The 18,003-nt window shown below is 51.3% G+C and overlaps 1 protein-coding gene and 1 long non-coding RNA gene across 2 annotated transcripts in view; both read right to left on the bottom strand.

The window, feature by feature from the left end:
* The window catches only part of SH3BP4 (SH3 domain binding protein 4), an 89,113-nt gene that overhangs the window by 34,428 nt on the left and 36,682 nt on the right, over positions 1-18,003 (bottom strand). The window lies entirely within an intron of this gene.
* The window catches only part of LOC142872398 (uncharacterized), a 45,725-nt gene that overhangs the window by 2,330 nt on the left and 25,392 nt on the right, over positions 1-18,003 (bottom strand). The window contains exon 2 of the long non-coding RNA XR_012920652.1: positions 932-1,023. This is a non-coding gene — a long non-coding RNA (uncharacterized LOC142872398). The remainder of the gene's footprint in view (positions 1-931; positions 1,024-18,003) is intronic.

The following is an 18,003-nucleotide window of genomic DNA, read 5'->3' as shown; positions in this document are numbered from 1 at the left end:
TTACTTCGCATTTTGGATTATTTTCTTAGGACAACTTTCTAGTACAGTATGAAGTATGCCAAACGCTTTCCTGGAAGGTTGTGGCAATTTATACTTGACAGCAAGAGGTGTCCACTTCCCACACTTGGCCAGCAGTTCAAGAGACGCTTTGCTAATCTGACAAGTGGGGGACAGAATATCAAAGCTTAAATCTAGTTTTCTTTGACCATTAGTCAGAAAATTTTCAAATCTCTACTTATTTCATACCTTATAGACTGTAATTTTGAATCCTTTGCTCAATTACATTCTAAAACCTCATCAAATCAGCAGCAAATATCTTGCCAACTCTGTCTCCACCATAATCCATTTGCTAACTCGATAAAGTCTCAATTATGTAACCCTATCAATCTTTCCTTTGTGATTTCCTCTGGAAGCACAGAAAGGCCTCCCTTAATGAAAAATTTGATAAATATTCACATATATTCTCCTTTACTTAAAAAATGGTTTGTGTACTGACATTAATGTACAAAGAATTTATTTTGCTTCTCAGTGAGGAACTTTACAAAATAAATTAGCAAACAGATAAGCAATTACTCCTGCATGAGTTCCTGAACAATTTGTCCTCTGATTGATGCGATGTCATCTTAATGCATTTTAAATGAGTATAGACAGTAAGGTCTGAATTGGGGCTGTTCTGTGTCATTAGTCTCTCTATTTTTATAACATTAACCCTTATTTAACTACAGTAGTTTTGCCATGTTTGGCTACATGGAAGGACTAGTTTCCATGCACCAATCTATTTCAAAGTCCCACAGGTTATTTTTAGCTATTTTTTCTTCCAAATGAACTTCAGAATAATGTAATAAAATGTCTTGCCACCACTTGATTCCCTCAAAAAGGTAATCCCACTGGGATTTTTGGGGTATCATATTGGTAAGAACAATCTCTATACCCTTTCATCCTTTCTTGCAGAAACATGGCAGGTCTCCGCTGATTCAGAAATGAGTCCCAGAGCAGTGTGGGGTGGAGGCTGCCAAACGTCTCCTGCAAAGGGACAGAGTAAATTAGGCTTTAGGGGTCACACATTCTCTGTTACAAAGACTCGGCAATGCCCTGCGGTCCTACAGGAGCCATAGACCAAACACACTAAGTAAATGGGTGTGACCGTGTTCCAATGAAACCTTATTTATAAAAGAAGCAAAGGGTGAGCCACAGGCTGCCCCTCTCTGGTGTCAAGGTTACGAGGATGGAGGCTCTGTCTGGAGTCTGGCTGGCAGACTCAGAGCTTGGCACCACCAGTCACCAGCTCGGTGGCTTAGGGCAAAAACCACTTGACCTTGAAAAGGTGTCCTCAACTGCAAAATGGAAACAATGATCCATTATGAGGATGGAATGAGATAATACAGTTGGGAAAGGCACTCACTACAGGGCGTGTGCACTATCAGCATCTCCTCAATGTCAACTAAAAGCAGTAACAATAATTGCTGCCCAACACCAGCACTTCCACTAGCAACAACTGTAGCAGCAGCAGTCTCAGCAGTGGTAGGAAGAGATGAAGGAAGAGAACTCTAAGTGTTTTCTTTCCAGAAAATATTTCCAGAAGATTAAAAAGTTTCAAATTTGGGTTTTGATGTTGTCATCATTGTGAATGCCATGTCTTTTTCCCATTATATTTTCAGGGGATTTTTTCTGCTAGAAAAGCAAAGTGATTTACTTCTATATCTAGGCATTTTAAATTCAGCAACTAAAATCTTGTTTTAAAGACAACCCATTCCTATAAACCTGCATCCTCCACTCTGGGGCACGTCAGAGTCAGCCCAGCTCAGGGAGTATCTGTGTCACTGCCTTTCCGGTTCCTTCTCGCTGTCTCAAACAAGAGGGTCTCCCTCAGAAAACTTCCCCTTTACTTTTTTTCCCATAATAATCAATTAAAAATATCAAATGCCACAACAACGTTTCCAAAAAGAATATTTAACTTGTTTTATTTTTCTCTTTTTAAAAAATTCTATTCTAAAAAAGAAAAAAAAAAATTAGTCTCGAGAACACAGTCTGGGGCCTCCGGCCTCAGAACTCTCATCTGGAAAATGGGAGTTGAGTGACATGGTCCTCGAGACGCATCCATCTCTGTACGCCAGGGAACAGGCCTTTTCCTGGTATGAGATGGCAGAAGCAGCAGCAGAGCGCGGTGACAACAAAATTCATCCTTGCTGCCATCAACCCATCATTCTCACGTAAGACGCTTTCCCCCTCTGTCCCCAAATCCAGCCATCAATTCAGTCAGTGCCGTCTCCAGTTATCTCAGTCCAACCTAGACTCCCTACCACCTGGTCCCAGCTTAAGCGCCCATCTCTCACCTCACCTGCCTGGCTCCACTCCCTCCACACCCATGCCCCCAACCCTTTTCCTGGAGCCTTGGTGGCCCTGCATGACCTTTTCTCCTCCTTGGTGCACAGCTTAACTCTTTCCTGTCCCATGACCCTGGCACTGGCTGTTCCTTCTGGCGGGTAAGCCAGAACTTCACTTGGCTGACTTTTGCCACTCAGCTCTCAGGCCGATGACACCCGTTGAGAAAGGCCCACCTGACCACTCACCAATGCAGCCACACTCACCCTGTTCTGTTTTATTCTTTAGGGTACTTGACTCTATCGCCTTTGTCTTTAGGTCTTATCTATCTCCCGACTCCCTCTGGAAGGTAAGCCCCATAAACACACTCTACCTGTTCCCAGATGCGTGCCAGGTATGACTTAAATCACTACAGAAGACGGGTTAAAAAGAGTAATTGAAACTTGAAAAGAGTATCCCATACCTCGGGCGTCTCTGGAACACCTGGTTCTGACCTCCCTTGTCCCAGAAGTACTTCACTAATGGAAACTATCAAAAGCCATCTAAATTAGCCAGATGCATATCTTTTTTTTTTTTTGCTTAAAAATGTCAGGAATGTTTGCTTACAAAAATCACGGAGGGGTGAAGGAATGATTTTCATATTCAACAAAGGAGGCAAGCTTGCCCCAGAATTGCATTAGAGGCTACGGTAACTTTGGCATTTAAGAGAAAGGTGGCAGGCAGCTTTTTGCCTCCATCTGCCCAGAGGCTGACCTGGGAGGACTGACCTGTCCCATCCCCATTACCCATTACTCGAAGGGGCGCAGGGACTGCAGTTTGACGAGTTGCTCTCACCCCCTCACCCTTACAAGCACTCAAACTCTTGTGGAATGAACTCAAGGACATGACTTGATCTAAATGATAGGGAAGAATCACCTCCCTTGTCTCTCCCCTCCTCCCACACTCCCACTGAGGGTCTGGCAGTAACATAAACTACCCAGACACATGAACACAGTGACCCTGTGAGCTCTCCTCTGCCCCCACCCTCCCTGGGCCACCGAGATTTGGCCTTGGACCCCAGAATTAGACCCCGTAGCTCACTCTCAGAATTAGACCCCGTAGCTCACACAGGAGACTTCTACGCAGATGGCGTTTGACAGAACCCAGTGCTTTCTGCTCGAATGGACCACACGGAGTGTCACTGTTGTGTTTCAGAAAGAACCATAAATTGAATATTGGCAATTTGATATGGGCCAACCTAAAACCCACATTCTAAAATAATTCACTATAGACCTATTCTTAAATGTGGTGCTGCCTATAATTTCCTAAGAGAGCTTTTAAAGCAGGGGACAGACAGGCAAGACTCTGCCCATTAGAAAAGGCAGCGGGGGACTTGAGGGGGACCTGGCATGTGGTACCCCCACACTGCCACAGGAGGTTTGAATTACCATGGCCCTTCTGGAGGGGTGGGGTGGCCACAGGCAGCTTGCAGAAAGCCACCTATATCAACAAAGCAATTTACATCCAGCCATTCATTCTAGGAAGAATTATGGGGAGGGTTGTACACAAATTCCAGTGATAGCCCAGTGCACCAGGGTGAAAGTGGGTTAATAAATTCCGATCTATGGATGACAAAACACCAAACAGCCATTAATAGGTCTTAAGAGAAGATTTTAAAACATGAGACACGTTAATGTGTTAAGTCTTAAAGTATTTTACCAAACAATATATAGCATAGTTTCGATTTTCTTCTTGGGCATGAGAAGAACATATAACCCCCACAAAAGGCAAACAGAAACTTGCTGTGGAAGTGAGACCTGGGTAATTTAGGCTGTTACTTGTAATTTTTTCTGTGTTCCCTAGATCTTCCAAAGTTAATGTGTTTTCCCCCCAGGGAAATGTTAGGTGGCATACCCCTCCCCCATAGACAGAAACCTTGCCTCTGTGCCCAGTCTGAAGGAATGGACGAACGGAAGGATGGGTGGATGGTGGTGCAGAGGGTGGTGCCAAGGGTGGGCAGCCCCCCAGCCCATGCTTGACTTCCAGCCTCACTGGACAGCTGCTCACAGAGGAAGGTGTCTCGCTCCAAGCACAACAGGACATTTCATGGCAGCTAAGCATAGAGCCCAAGCAACCCATGGGTAACTTTGCCTGGCCTTCCAAATCTCTTCTTACACATAGAAGCAAACATGAAGGCACATCTCATTTTTATTCCTCAGATGCACTGGTGTTTTCAGCCCAAGCCTCTGTCCGTGTGGGTGCGTCCACCCCAGCAAACTCCCCAGGCCCAACACAGAGGCCGCTGACCCTGCTCCTGTCCTGATCCCCCAGTTATGATGACTAAAAACCTCTCCAGAACTTACCAAATGTCCCCTGGTGTGGGGCACCCCCAAACTACTGCTCTAATCTGAGTTCATCTTCTAATCTCAGCCAAATGTGTGCCCCTCAAATCCCTGTAATGTGCCCTCTATGTGACTGACACTGAGGAGCACAGGGACCCCTCTGGGCCCACCTGTCTGTACCTTCCCTGCCCCTGCACAGCTCACAGTCCGGCTGTGGTCTCTCTTGGGCAACAGTGTGTGAGGGCACCCGAGGAAGAGCTGTCCTGGACGAGGCATTACTCCCGAGACATGATGGACTCTCCGACAGCTTGCACCTTTGTCTGCTCTCAGCCCGCCCCATCGTCCTGGTGCCCACCACTGAGGTCCCCAAGAAGCTGCTCTCCAGCTCTTCTTGCCCCACCTTCCTTACCCCCCCTCCCACCGTGGAGGACTCAGGGTCCTCTAGAGAGGACAGTGCCTGCCACGGTTGCTGATACACTGTCACTGGTGATGCTGTATGACTATGACTATGTCACTGGTGACTCAAACCATCCTTGCCTTCCCCCCAGTGCCCTGCAGAGGACTCAGACTGCCAAGGGCGGCTGCAGAGCACTGCCGCAGGTCTCTGGAGCTAGGGCAGCGCTGCAGCTACTGGCTCCGTGACCTGGAGAAGGCACTTGACCTCTGTGGCTTACTGTCCTGACCCGCCGGGGGGTGAACAAGAGCAGCTGGGCTCCCAAGTGAGATGACACGGCACAGTGTGAGGCCTGGGGCACAGTGACTACTCCACAGAGGTCAGAGTTAAGCTGTTCATTGTGACCCAGCTCACACACGGGCCCCATACTTTCCTTCAACAAGTGCTCTGAGTCTGCCTGAGACACACCCTTATTTTTACGATGCCTTTCTGCTTCCCAAGTGCCCCACTGTAGTCTGGAAAGCAAATAATTAAACCAGGTTGGGTTGGGTTTACAGGAGCTTCATTAAACAGAGTAGCAGATTTCTTTATAAATCACTGATCACTTCATAAGTTTTACCTCCACTGGTAGTTATGACAACCATAGGCTGCGTGTAGTGATGGTTTAGTGATGCTCAGTGCACCTTACTGGTCCCCAATATCTGCACACAGGACCTTATTTGGAAATAGGGCCTTTGCAGATGATAAGTAAAGTGCTTGGGGTGGGCCCTACTCCAAGACGACTGGAATCTTCATTTATAAAAGGCAGAAATGTGGACACAGAGAGACTTGTACAGAAGGCAGGTGATGTAAGGAGTAGAGAGGTGGCCAACTATGAACCACAGAGGGGAGGCCTGAGGAACTGGAAGCAAGGGGAGAAGGGTGGGGCAGGTTCAGAAGAAGCCACCTCTGCCGACACTTGGTTTTGGATTTCTGGCCTCCGGAACTGTGAGACAATGAATTTCCACAGGTCAGGACACCCAGCTTGTGGTACTTTGTTGTGGCAGCCCCAGGAAACTCTCATGCCTCCCTAGAGGCTAAAACAGAAACGTGTTTGAACATAGATCCACCTTCTGGGAACCTCATGCCTCCTCAGTGTGTGTGGCCCCTGCCCCCGCAAGCCACTCCCTGCGCTGGGTCACAGTGAATACGACAGGGACCCCATGCAGCACCTAAAAGGCAAGCACCTGAAACACAGGGGACCCTCCCTCCCAAACTGCCTGCACACCTGACCACGCTTCCCTACGATCCAGATCTCCAGCCACCTCACCGTCCCGCTCACATTCCTGAAGGATGACTCTGACCTCGCAGGCAGCGGGTGATTATGCTCCACAGCCAAGGTGTGATTTACAAAACCTCACACGTCACCTCAAGAGCCACGCAAAGGCATTTCTTCATGGAAACCGAATGACTGGGGCTCTCAAACAAATCGTCACTAAGATACTGGAGCTATCTGAACATGGTGGTTAACTAACTCTCCTGGGATGGGACAAGGATGGGACAAGAATGGGACAAAGCAGAACGGGGCCTGCTTAGTAACTGTGGGCAAAGGCAGAAGAGGCTCTCAGCCCTTCAGAGCAGCTGCCTTGGGAGGTCTCGAGGCAGCGCTGACCCTGCCAGAAAGTCAAATTCCTGAGGGGGGCCCAACCAGTCTGCACCAACTAACAAAATAATTACTAATGCAAATAAACTCCCATACATAGTCACAGTGCTAAGATCAAAAATTTCCCTGAACAGAAACGTCCAGCAGCCAGCAGAAGCTGAGTGGAAAACCAGCTGAGGGCAGGACACCAGGCTGCCCAGAGACTCAGGGAAGAAACAGCCCCACATCCTAGCTTCCTGCTGGGTGGTGGAGACAACGGGCTGGACCTTCTGTGCGGGAAGGGGAAAGCACCACAGCAAATCATGCAGGCCAGGAAGAGCCACTCGGGCAGCAGAGGCCTGAGATCTCATTTCCTCCCACCCTGGCCAGACATGCCCTGTTAATCCACATTTAGAGTTTCAACGTGTCTTCAAAAAACAGTAATTCTGAGAGACCAGGGAATAGAAAAGCTGTTTTGGAAGCATCTGTTTTTCCTGGGAGCCTCCTCCCCAGTGGGCTGGCCGTCTCTGCTGCCCGGGAGGTAAGCTATGTCATCACCTGCATTTAGCGAGCGTGCACTCAGCATCCTGCCTGGCCCCGAGGCTGAGGCCCAGAGAGGCACAGCCCTGCTCCCCCGGCCCTTCACGTCCTTCTGGTGCAGTTCTTGGCTTTCTCACCTAATCCTTGCTAAAATATTAAAAATTTGTCAATGTCTCCTTCCTCCTGCTCCTTGGACTGCAGCAAGGACTAAGCTGGGAGGTGGCACGGCACAAAGAAGGAAATACGGGTTTGGAGCCGGATGGGAGTGTGGACGCACACAGAGGAAGGAAGGCAGTGAGAGAGAGGGCTGCAGGCTGCGCCACAGCAGCCTGTGGGCACGTTGCCCCGCTGGGCAGGCATGTGAAAGAGAGAAACCATCAGTGTGGAGTGGGGTCCGGCCAGGCCTACAGGCACTTGGGTCCCTGGAAGTATTAATAAAAGGAGGGCCCTCCCTTGCAGCGCAGAGAGTCAGTTCCTGCTCCGACACAGGTGCACTTTATTCAGGTGGGACACTCATGTATGCAAACACGACAGCAGTGAGGACAAAATCTTGGCAGATAACTCGGGTTTATGGAGGTTTACAGACCATAGTGGTGAGTCTCACCCTGCGTAGATGGAGCCTGTCAGCACAACCTGCCCGTGGGGTCCAGACACTGGGTCACTGCTGTGGCTGCCAATCACTGAACTGCGCTGTGTGCACATTGGTCCCGCCCTTCCCAACCCAGTCAGTGCTCCTGCCTCTGCTCTCGGCCCGCTGTCCCTCAGGGTACTCTGAGCCGCTGTCAGCATCCCTGAGCACCCAGGCTGCATGAGATGGAGGCGGAAACTGGCACGAGGCAGCCTGGAACCCATGGTGATGGCCGGCGACTACAGAAGCCCAACGAGGCACGGAGGGTTCTTCCTGGAGCCCCAGGAGGAAGCGCGGCCCAGCCCACATCTCAATGTCAGGCTCTAGCCTCCGGGCTACGGGAGAATGAACTTGCTGGAGGCCATGCAGTCCAAGGTAGTTTGCTGCCCCAAACCCAGGAAACCAGTACGTCCAACGTTTGTGGGATACAGGGTGTGCCAGGCACCCTCTAAGGGCTTTCCGTGTGTGCATTTACGCAACACAGTGCCTATGAGACATACAGAGTTACTACCTCTACTTTACAGACGAGGAGTCTGAAGTTCAGAGGAGCCAGGTCACTTGTCCAAGGCTTTCTGGCCACTGCATGGCAGCGACAGGTCGTCCTGGGGCCTGCTGTCCAGACCCCACGCTGTCTGGCCTCCCCTCCAAGCAGGCAGAGCCCAGCACAAGGAGGTCAGCGCCCCAGGACTCAGGCGGCTGGGTGGAGCTGGGGTGGGGTAAGCCCAGGGAGCAGCAAAGGGAGGTTTATAGGACCACCATCGTCTCTGGGAGGGAGGAGGCTGCTCACCTCAAGGTTTAGAGAGACATGGGGAAAGGGGGCTGTGCACATCACAGGAGAGGTCTCTAATCTGCACATCAGGCTACAGGTGGGGATTTTGGGGGAGGTGATGCAACTAAGCAGCGTGGGGGGAATCTCAGGGAGGGGTGAAAGGTAGGTAGGCAGGAGGTGACCACGAAGGCAAGAAGACCCTCCAGGAGGTTTCACCACTCACCTGGGGCAGAGGACTGACATCTCCAACAGGTCAGGGGGCTCGGAAGAGGCACAGCTAACTGCTCTTCCAGGTGCAAGAGGCAGGGCTCAGGGGGTATATGAGAGGCCGGGGAGAGGAGGTTCCCAAACAGGGATGCTGTAAACTGGGACCTCAACATAGGCTAAAGGTGGCAGCATGGAGATAAAGGAAGGCGGAGGTTCTCCTGGAGGTGCCAGCCTGGGGTGTCCACAGGGTAGGAGTATACACACGCTGTGGCAGTGACAGGTAAATCCTGGCTAGGTCTGAAGTAGACAACTTGGGAGATACCTGTACAGAGAGGAGATGTGATCAAAGACATGGGGCACAGACAAGGTCACGGGCAGGACCCCAGAGGACAGGTGCCACTAAAGGTGGGCCAACCAGCAAAGTACAGAGAAAGATGTGGAGAGAGGGGAAGAGAAAGGCTGAGAAATAATAGTGGACCACAGCAAGGAGCGATGCCCCAAAGCACTCCTGGACGCAGCGCCCCAGGGCTCCAACCTCATGGCCCCTTCTCCTCCATTCCCTGGATTCTTTTACCCCTGGTGCACTTAGCCGCACATCTGTCCTTTCAATAATCCCACCCTACTGGAGCGAGCCTCTGAGTCTTGTTCCTTGGAAGTGGAGGGGCCAAGTGTCTCTGCCTAGCGGAGGTCCAGGGCAGACAGGACACACGTGCATCCTCACACACAGATATCATCCGCAGAGTTGGGTTGGTGGGAAAGAGAGCACCCTGGGGTGTGGGCTTACCCTAAGTATTAGTCCCTAAGTGCTAAGGAGGCAGGTATATCATACACGGAACCATTTCTATGTAAATAAACCCAACCATGGGTCAGTTGTGAAGACCAAGCTCTCAGCTATGGGGAAACAGTCTTATGCAAATCAGCTGATATCTAGACAATCCCAGAGACCACAAGCTGTCCTTCCACCTGCCCCGAGAGGGCAAACCTCAGCCCAGTTCGTGGAGCCCAGAGCCCTGCTGGTGAGGCAGAGCTAACAGGACCGTCAGACAAAACCAGGCAGCCATAGGTTCCCATTTTTTCTTTTTTAAAGCAAAGCATGAAAGCAAATCTTGTATGAATCACTGTGTTTTCAGTACAGCCTCTGCTGCGTGTCCGTACCAGAGACAACATGGAACGCAACCTACCCGACAAGTTTCGCTTGGGGAGAGTGAGTTCACCAGGCTTGTGGCCTTAGGATAATTCTTGGCTTGTTCTCCTTGGTGTTATTATAGCTATTATAGTGAAGAGTAGTAGCTTATGACCCAGAGCCAGGGGACGTAGCCAGAACCAAGGGTAACTTGGAGAAGCTTCTCTTGTCTCCAACGAAAAACTACCAGAGGAGCATTATTCTATACAATGGGTGAGAAAAAGAACCAGGAGAAGAAAATACCACCTGCAAGGAGAAACATTACAAGAACCTCCACCTCCAACGTCTCTTTGTCCTCTGCTTTATTTTGTCACAGCCCCTGAGCAGCCTTCTGGCTGGTCCTTCCTGGCATCTTCTCCCTGGCCCTTCAGGTCTGCTACAGGAAGGCCATTGTGCAGAGCATCATGTACATAGATGACCACCCGGCCCAGAGCGGCGCTGGGGCCTCCTTCCCACAGAGGGACTGCCCCAGCCCAGGGCTGAGCCCCGGCTGGCCCAGGAGGCAAGGTGGGCAAAGGGCCTCCTTCCTTCCAGCTTGCAAACCTCACACCTCCAGCGCAGCACCGTTCTCACCCAGGGGCTTTCCTCTGCACCTCTGACAGCCTCTGGGACCTCCCAGCCACACAGCTGTGGCTGTTCCATTTTTCCTAAGGGCACAACTCGCAGGTCCTTCTCACTTTCCTTCAGAGCTGTCCCTCTTCTGCCCGCTCTCGGTGTTCAGTGTCCCCAATGTCCACCCCTGCTCTGCTGGTCCCCTTTCTGGGCATTCTCCTTGGGGGCCTGAGTCACAGCCACGGCCATCTCAGGAATGGGATAAAGGCCACCTAGTCTCTGCCAATGCTGAAACCTGTGTCTTTATCCTGTCCCCCCAGCACCATGCTCCTAACAGCTGCCCCCACACCTGGCTCTGATGGCCACAGCCCCTCAAGCCCCACACACCCATCTTCCCCATCCTATCAAGAGGCACCACCTGGAAACTGTCATCCAAAACTCCTCCCTTCTCCCTAAAAAGGCCATCAATTCTTTAGTTGAAACAGCAACCTTTTTTTGGGAAAGAGAATCTGTCTTTGCCATGGCTGTCCTGGGTCCTGTGTGTGTAGGATGTTCAGCAGTGTCTCTGGCCTCTACCCACCAGACGCCTGCTAGACTCTCCTCCCCGAGCTGTGACAACCACATGTCTCCAGACTTCACAGGGAGGCGGTGGGGCAAGTCACCCCAGGTGGGAGCCACCGCTATAAAGGGGCAGAGTGAGCACTGGTGGCTTTGGGGCCATCTGCTCTCAATTGGAACCTGAAGGAAGGGGGGATGCTCTGGACTCCACCTGCCATCTGTCCCTCTGGCCAGCTCCACTCTGCCCCGCACAGGGACTCACCTGTCTCATCTGGCCCACCCCCCAGCTGCCTCCAATCAGCCCCTCTCCTTATTTCTCAGGAAGACGGAATCATTTCCATTCTGACTAGGGAGGTGACACCGTTCACTGTGGCCAGGCCCTATGCCACATGCTTCACCTGCTAATTTAAATCTCTGAAGCAGGTATGGTTAGTGAAGACGATGGATGTGGAGAGGGAACTTGTCCAAGTGCACAGATGCTGTGCAGCACCCAGCCTTCATTATTAACCACAGCACCACCCTGCTATGCTGCCGCTGTCACTGAGCACCCCATCTCCCTCCAACCAGCCCTCTTTGAACCCATGGGCAGAGCACAGAGGAGGGTGGGAGCTGGAGGGTAGGTCTGGCGGCTACCTGGCAGTATAGACGGGCACGCCCACTCGGGACCAGGCCTGCACCTTTGACCTTGTGGGTCCTGGTCGCAGACCTAGGGGACCCTGGCACTGCAGAAACGCTGGCTGAGCAGAGTGCGGTGGGCTGAGTCCACACACTGTGGCTCTGTGCATCTTGTGATCCTGATCACCCTCTGCCGCCCATGTCCTATCTGGAATGTTTGTATCACAGCTAAAAGTCCATGAGAAATAAAAGCCATATGCTTTGTTTCCCATAAAAACCTGCCCCGCAGATCTCCGACTTACCCAGTCTTTACCAGACCCAGTCTGCTGTGACTCTGCCGGGCAGCCAGCAGCACTTCGGAGCCTTCCCGGAAACACCCACTGCTAGCCCAAAGGAAAAGGACAGGAAAGAAACAGCCCTGCTGCAACAAGGCAGGAAGGGATGAAGACGACCACCCTCCCCCACCCCCACCTGTTGTCCTCTCCCTACTTGGCCAGTGAGTGTGCCCAGTGCAGAGGGGGCCCCATCCCAGGTCCCTCCACTCAGCCAGCCCCGCACATGCCAGGACGGGTGGATACTGCACAGGATTAGTGGCTGGAGCCAGAAGGCTGGGGCTGGACAGCTGCAGGGGCGAGGCCAGACCCCACCCACACAGGGGTCAAACCTCGCTGCGGCACCTCCCATGGCCAGGAACCCAGGCCTGCACACAACAGTGGGATTCCACTGTTTAGCAGGAGCTAAAATAGTGCTTGGGGCACCCTGCCAAGCAGGCCTGCCTGGGACCCCGGGCAGCCAGTGCTGGCTTGGGAATGGGTGATCCTTCCCAAAGCCAAAATGCTCCGCCTCTCGTCCTATTCTGCCCCCACCACACTTTGAAGACGTGTGTTGAACATGCAAAGCCTGGATCCCAGGGAGGGTTCAGTAACATCTGCTTGCCTTGAAGCTCTAAAAGGTAGACTGCGGAAGCCAGGCCAGCCTGGCGCCTAGACATAGGGAGCTGAGAAGGTCAACGACCACTCTGGGAGGGGGCCCACCAGCGCTAAGCAGCTCAGGGTGTCAGAAGAAGCTCATTAAAATGCAGGTTCCTAGGCCCTGCCTTAGAGACTCAGTAGTGACAGGATATCACTGAAGGTCCCAACAGGCAAGGGATAATTTACTACAGTGAATGGGGTGTAGGGACACCGAGGGGTGGAGGAGTGACACCAAGGGAGGTGGGAGGAGGAAGCTTCTACTGGAACCTGGTGGGGACAGGGACCCTCAGCTCAGAGAACCAGAGTCAGCCCCAGGCAACGCTGCAGGGAGGGGCTGCCCCACCCCCCTGCTCTCCCCTGCTAACCAGGAGGCAGGGGAGCCCCCCACGCTACAGCCTTTCCAGACCACTTTCTGGACCAGCACCACAGCAGGCGCAGCCAGGCTTGGACGGGCAGACAGACAGACCAGCACAGAGGCGGCCCAGGAAGCTGCTTTTCACAACACACCTGTGTGATCCTGACATAGGTGATCAAGGGATCCACACTGGGCAATCGCTTGGCCTAGGTCTGCATTTGACTGCCCCTCTCTCTGTAAGCAGTGACCTCACCACTTCCTGGCATTCCCCTGTTCACACATAGGCCAATCTGCACGGGGACGGCACCAAACTCAGGCCCTTATGTGACAGTGACCGATGCCAGTCCAAGCCAAGGGTGAGCAGCTGGCTCCCTAGAGAACCCTAAAATACGGATGTAGGCGTCGGGGGAGAGGCAGTCAAAAGCTGGAGGGCTCTCAAAGAACTTGGAAATGAAAGAAGACAGCTCTTAGACTAAAAATAGAACATTGAAATACAATGAATCCTAGCAGCACTAGTCGCAACAGTCAAAAGGTGGAAACCACCCAAGTGTCCGCCAGTGGACGAATGGATAAACAAAACATGATGTATCTGTCCAACAGAACATTATGCAGCCACAGAAAGGGATGGAATCCTGTTACCTGCTGCAGCATGGATGAACCTTGAAAACATTAAGCTAAGTGAAGGAGCCAGTCACAAAAGGCCACACATTGCAGATTCCATCTGTAAGAAACATCCAGAACAGACAAACCCACAGAGACAGAGCAGATTAGTGCTGTCAGGAGCAGGGAGGGCAGTGACTGCTCCTGGGTTTCCTTCTGGGTTGATAAAATGTTTTGGAAATAGAGGTGATGGTTGCATAACTTTGTGAATATGCTAAATATCACTGAATCATGACACCTTAAAATGGCTAATTATATGGTTATGTGACCTTCAACTCAATAAAATTTTCTACAAAAAAATGAAACCCCGTAAAGAAGCTAAGTCTCCCTTTAGAGGCCCAGTGACCCAGAGGCCACTCAGGCAGCAACAGGCCAAACTTAAGAACGTGCTTGTCAGAAACCCATTTGGGGCTAAGATACTATTATGTATATGCACTGAGACATCTGAGAAGATACCTTCATAAAGAAAACTGTATACACTGAGAGTGTATTTTTGTCATAACGAGGAATAAACTACTAGGGGACAGAGGGGCTGGCCAGGCAAAGGGAAAGCCATGAACACGAGTGGAGGCAAACGCCACCCACAGAACAGCGGAGCAGGAGTTGGGCTCAGGTGCTAACGGGGGCCTCGGAGCCCTGGGTCCCCAGAGCAATGCACCCCCACAGGAACAGTGCCTTGGGCCATTTCTGGTGAATTTAAGGACTTCAAAAACCCAACTGAAATTGGCTAAGCAAAAACAGGAACCGACTGGGATCCCCAAAATCAACCTGATGGAAGAACAAAGGTGGGGCTAGCCCTGGGGACACCTGCACGTCCCCCATCTCCTGGTGTGGGCATGACTGGGAAGGCTCTACACACCCACAACTGTGGCCTCTCATTCCCATTGCACAGATGGGCAAACTAAGGCACCACAGAGCTCGGTCAGCAGAGCCACACAGCTGTCAGCCACCAAGATTCCACCTCAAACCAGACAGTGTAGCTCCAGAGTCCAGGCTACATACCATCAGCACTGCACAGGTGAAATGAGAAGAAAAGGGGGTGGTCTTCTCAGCAGACAGAACAAACAGCAGTTCCATCCCACGGATAACCCTCATTCTGCTCAAGCCCCTACCCATCTGTAATGAGGATACACTATCTGAACCCTCAATTATCCCTCTTCTTCATGTCAAATTAAAAAATTGGTATCCTGGCCTCTGTGGCCTGGGTCTATGGGATCTAAGTGCACCCCAGAATCCAGTGTGTGAGGACCAGACCCTGCCAGGGGAGCGTCCCCCTGGGTCATGCCAGCCCTGCCGCCCAGCCACGTCCCGCCCAGGGCAGCCCCAGTCTCATTCAGCCTGGAACCTATTCATGTGTGGAGGCTTGAAGATTTTCACAGGAACCCGGTGTCCCAAGTTGGGCAAACTAGTTCACAGTGACTTACACATAGACCTGCTCCCTGGCCAATGTTCCCGCCCTGGCAGGTGGAGGCCAGGTTCAGGTTACACTGAGTCCTTCTGAAATCAAGATAGTAAAGACAGGTGGGAATCTGGTGTTCAATTTTCCTGTCAAAGCTGCACCCAGACCCTCCTCGGATTCTGCCACTGTTGGGCAGCTCCCTCCTCTGCAGGACGGTTCCAGAACCCTGTTTGGCCCCCATCATCTGAGCCCAGTCCATCTGCGCTGGGGACCCCGTGCGATGGTGCCAGGGCCAGAAAGGTCCTGTTTGGCCCAGCCCTGCCAAGCGTCTGACCTTGGTTTAATTGCTGCTCAGTTTCTCTGCAGCCCAAGTTTCATCACCTGTAAAAGGAGCCTACTGATGCACACTGGGCTCGACTCACCTGTCCTTGAGAAGATTATGCAAGATATAAACCTAAGAGACTCTGCAATCTGTAAAACACTGTGCAAGATTTAAATATGAAACAAGCCTAGAGAATAATTCCTCACACATCGTGTAGTAACAGTTCCCTTCCTCAGTTTCCTCTATGCCAAGTCTGACTATGGCCCCGGAACTGCACCATTTAAAACCCACCCTCCATATCCCCAAGACTGGGTCATAAAGAGAAAAAAAAAGAAAAAAAATCAAAAAATAAAAAATAATAAAAAAAAAAAACCCACCCTCCTTTGAGAGCCAACTTGTAATCCCCCCTGCAATGGCAACAAGTTGAGGCCTGAAAGCTGAGAGGCCCAAACAGCTCACCAGGACGACTCTTTCCAGTCATCTGTCCAAAGATTACCTGCACACTGCCCCTTAGCCTGGACCCTGGATTTCCTTCAATTTTCCACCTTCAATTTTCAGGTGTTGTACAGGGTAAGACCAAGTTTGATGACAACCCAAAGATAATTTTTGTGAGCCAGGTCTTCCCTACTCTGCAAATGAGCAAACAATATCTGGACTTAATGAAAAGCAAATGAAACAAAAAAATAAATAAAGGGAAGAAGAGTTTTACTGGTTTCTGTCAATTGTCATCTGGGTTGCGGCTGAGCACTCCTGCCAAGACACTCAGCCCCGGTAGATCCTGCCTCAGCTTATCTTATCTTGAGTTTGATAAGTTCAGCTCAGGCCCTTCTCCAAGTCAGTGGCTGTGAACATTTTTGAGGGTGCAAATCCTTTGAGGAACCTGGTCAAGGCTGTGGGCTCTCTCTCTTTTTAGAAAACCAGCTATAACTATAAAATTTTGCATATTGCCAGGGTTTCACAGATCCCTCTCAAAGGGCCACGAGCCCAGGACAAATACACCTGTTCTGCTATTGATAATAACTATGTTCAAAAGCCGGACCTGGACCAGTGTCTGTGGTGCTCCAGCAGTGGCCACCCCAGGTCACCCTGGAGCCTCTGTCAACACTGCTTATAATTAATTTCATCAAAAACTGAAGGCAGACAGGAGCCTCTACAATCCAGCTCACACACAGAAAATAAGCAATGTGTAAACAGATTAACAGGCAATGACAAAGAAAGCAAAAAAATCAATCTGTATATATATACTAAGAGCAAAGGCCAGGGTTGCCCCAGGATGTCAGAACAAGGTAATCCCTGCCCTTAAGCAGTGGGGAGATGGGAACACAGGGGCAGAGCAGGCAGCACCTGCGTGGGGCAGGTAACAGACCCTGGTCTGGAGCAGCAAACGGTGGTGGCCACAGCACAACACAACAAGACCTGGGACAAGACCCCAGCCTTCATGTTTTTGCTTTCTCTTCTGCCAAGTGCACAGCGTGGCTCTGTAGCCTTTGGAGTCCCTTCTAGTTCTGGACAGAGTGGAGAGGAGATCCCAGGCATACCACGCGTGGGAGTCCAAGACCGACCTCTACCCAGTGGGGGCATAAGCATCGCAGCTCGGTGTCCTACCTGTCAGCAACTCAGAGACAAACACCATCAGAGCTCGGCCCCAAGACCCAGGTTTGCTTCTGCCTGCCGGGCCTTCTGCTCCCCTCCTGGAAAGAGGGGCCTCATGTTATTGACTCCGGCCAGGGGATCATGCTAAGCCCTCGTCTGACCTCTATGACCCCTGGGGCCAAAAGGACAGCCTCAGATCAGAAGGGCATTCTGCCTGGGAAAACGTGAGGGATGGGCCAGCCCCTGGTCCCATCGATCATATGCTCACAAAGAAGCTGCACAGCTGACGCTCAGTGGGGGTGAGGTTCCTCAATAACCAAACGAGAACAGTGAGGCCCAGAGAGGCTGAAATGAAGGGCTTGCAAAAATCGACGGGGATGTGGGGAATTCTGAGGGAAGGCGGAAAGGTGAGAGGGAGCATACCACCTCCTACACCGCCTGGGGGTCCCAGTGGCTGCCTGGCCAGGCACAACCCCCAGGGAGGCCCCTGTGGGAACCCCCTATGGACCAGCAAACAGGCCAGGTACAGGTGAGCCAGCGCTTGGGAACGGCTCAGCTGCTTCTGAGAAGTGGGACCTGGAACCTCAAAAGTGGCCCTGGGATAGGTCCAGCCAAGAGCTGCTGTGCATTGGCTGCTGGCCATTTCTGGGCCAGGTGACAGGTACACAGGTGAGGGGGACACACTTTTTCTGAAGAGCAGTTTCATTTCTCAGAGTTTGAGAGGACCCCTGTGCTCCGTTTCTGGACTTTCCAATAATCCTGCCCCTTCTTCCAAGGACCTATGTTATTCCTTTTCAGTCTTTGAGAACCTTCAGAGACACTCATTCCATTTTTGCCAATGAGAAAACTAAGGTTTAAGGAAATTAATTTATGCAACATGCTATTATGCCCATAATTGAAATTTGTCTATACTCAGAAAACGAGATTACAGCTATAAGTGCTTTGTATAAAAGGTATGTTTCTGACCCAAGAGTGAAATATGTCCCCGTGCCC

Source organism: Microcebus murinus, chromosome 8 (assembly GCF_040939455.1).
Source record: "Microcebus murinus isolate Inina chromosome 8, M.murinus_Inina_mat1.0, whole genome shotgun sequence".
Classification (NCBI taxonomy): Eukaryota; Metazoa; Chordata; class Mammalia; order Primates; family Cheirogaleidae; genus Microcebus; species Microcebus murinus.
The sequence above is the reverse complement of the archived record's forward strand: the minus strand, read 5'-3'. Positions and strand labels throughout refer to the sequence as shown.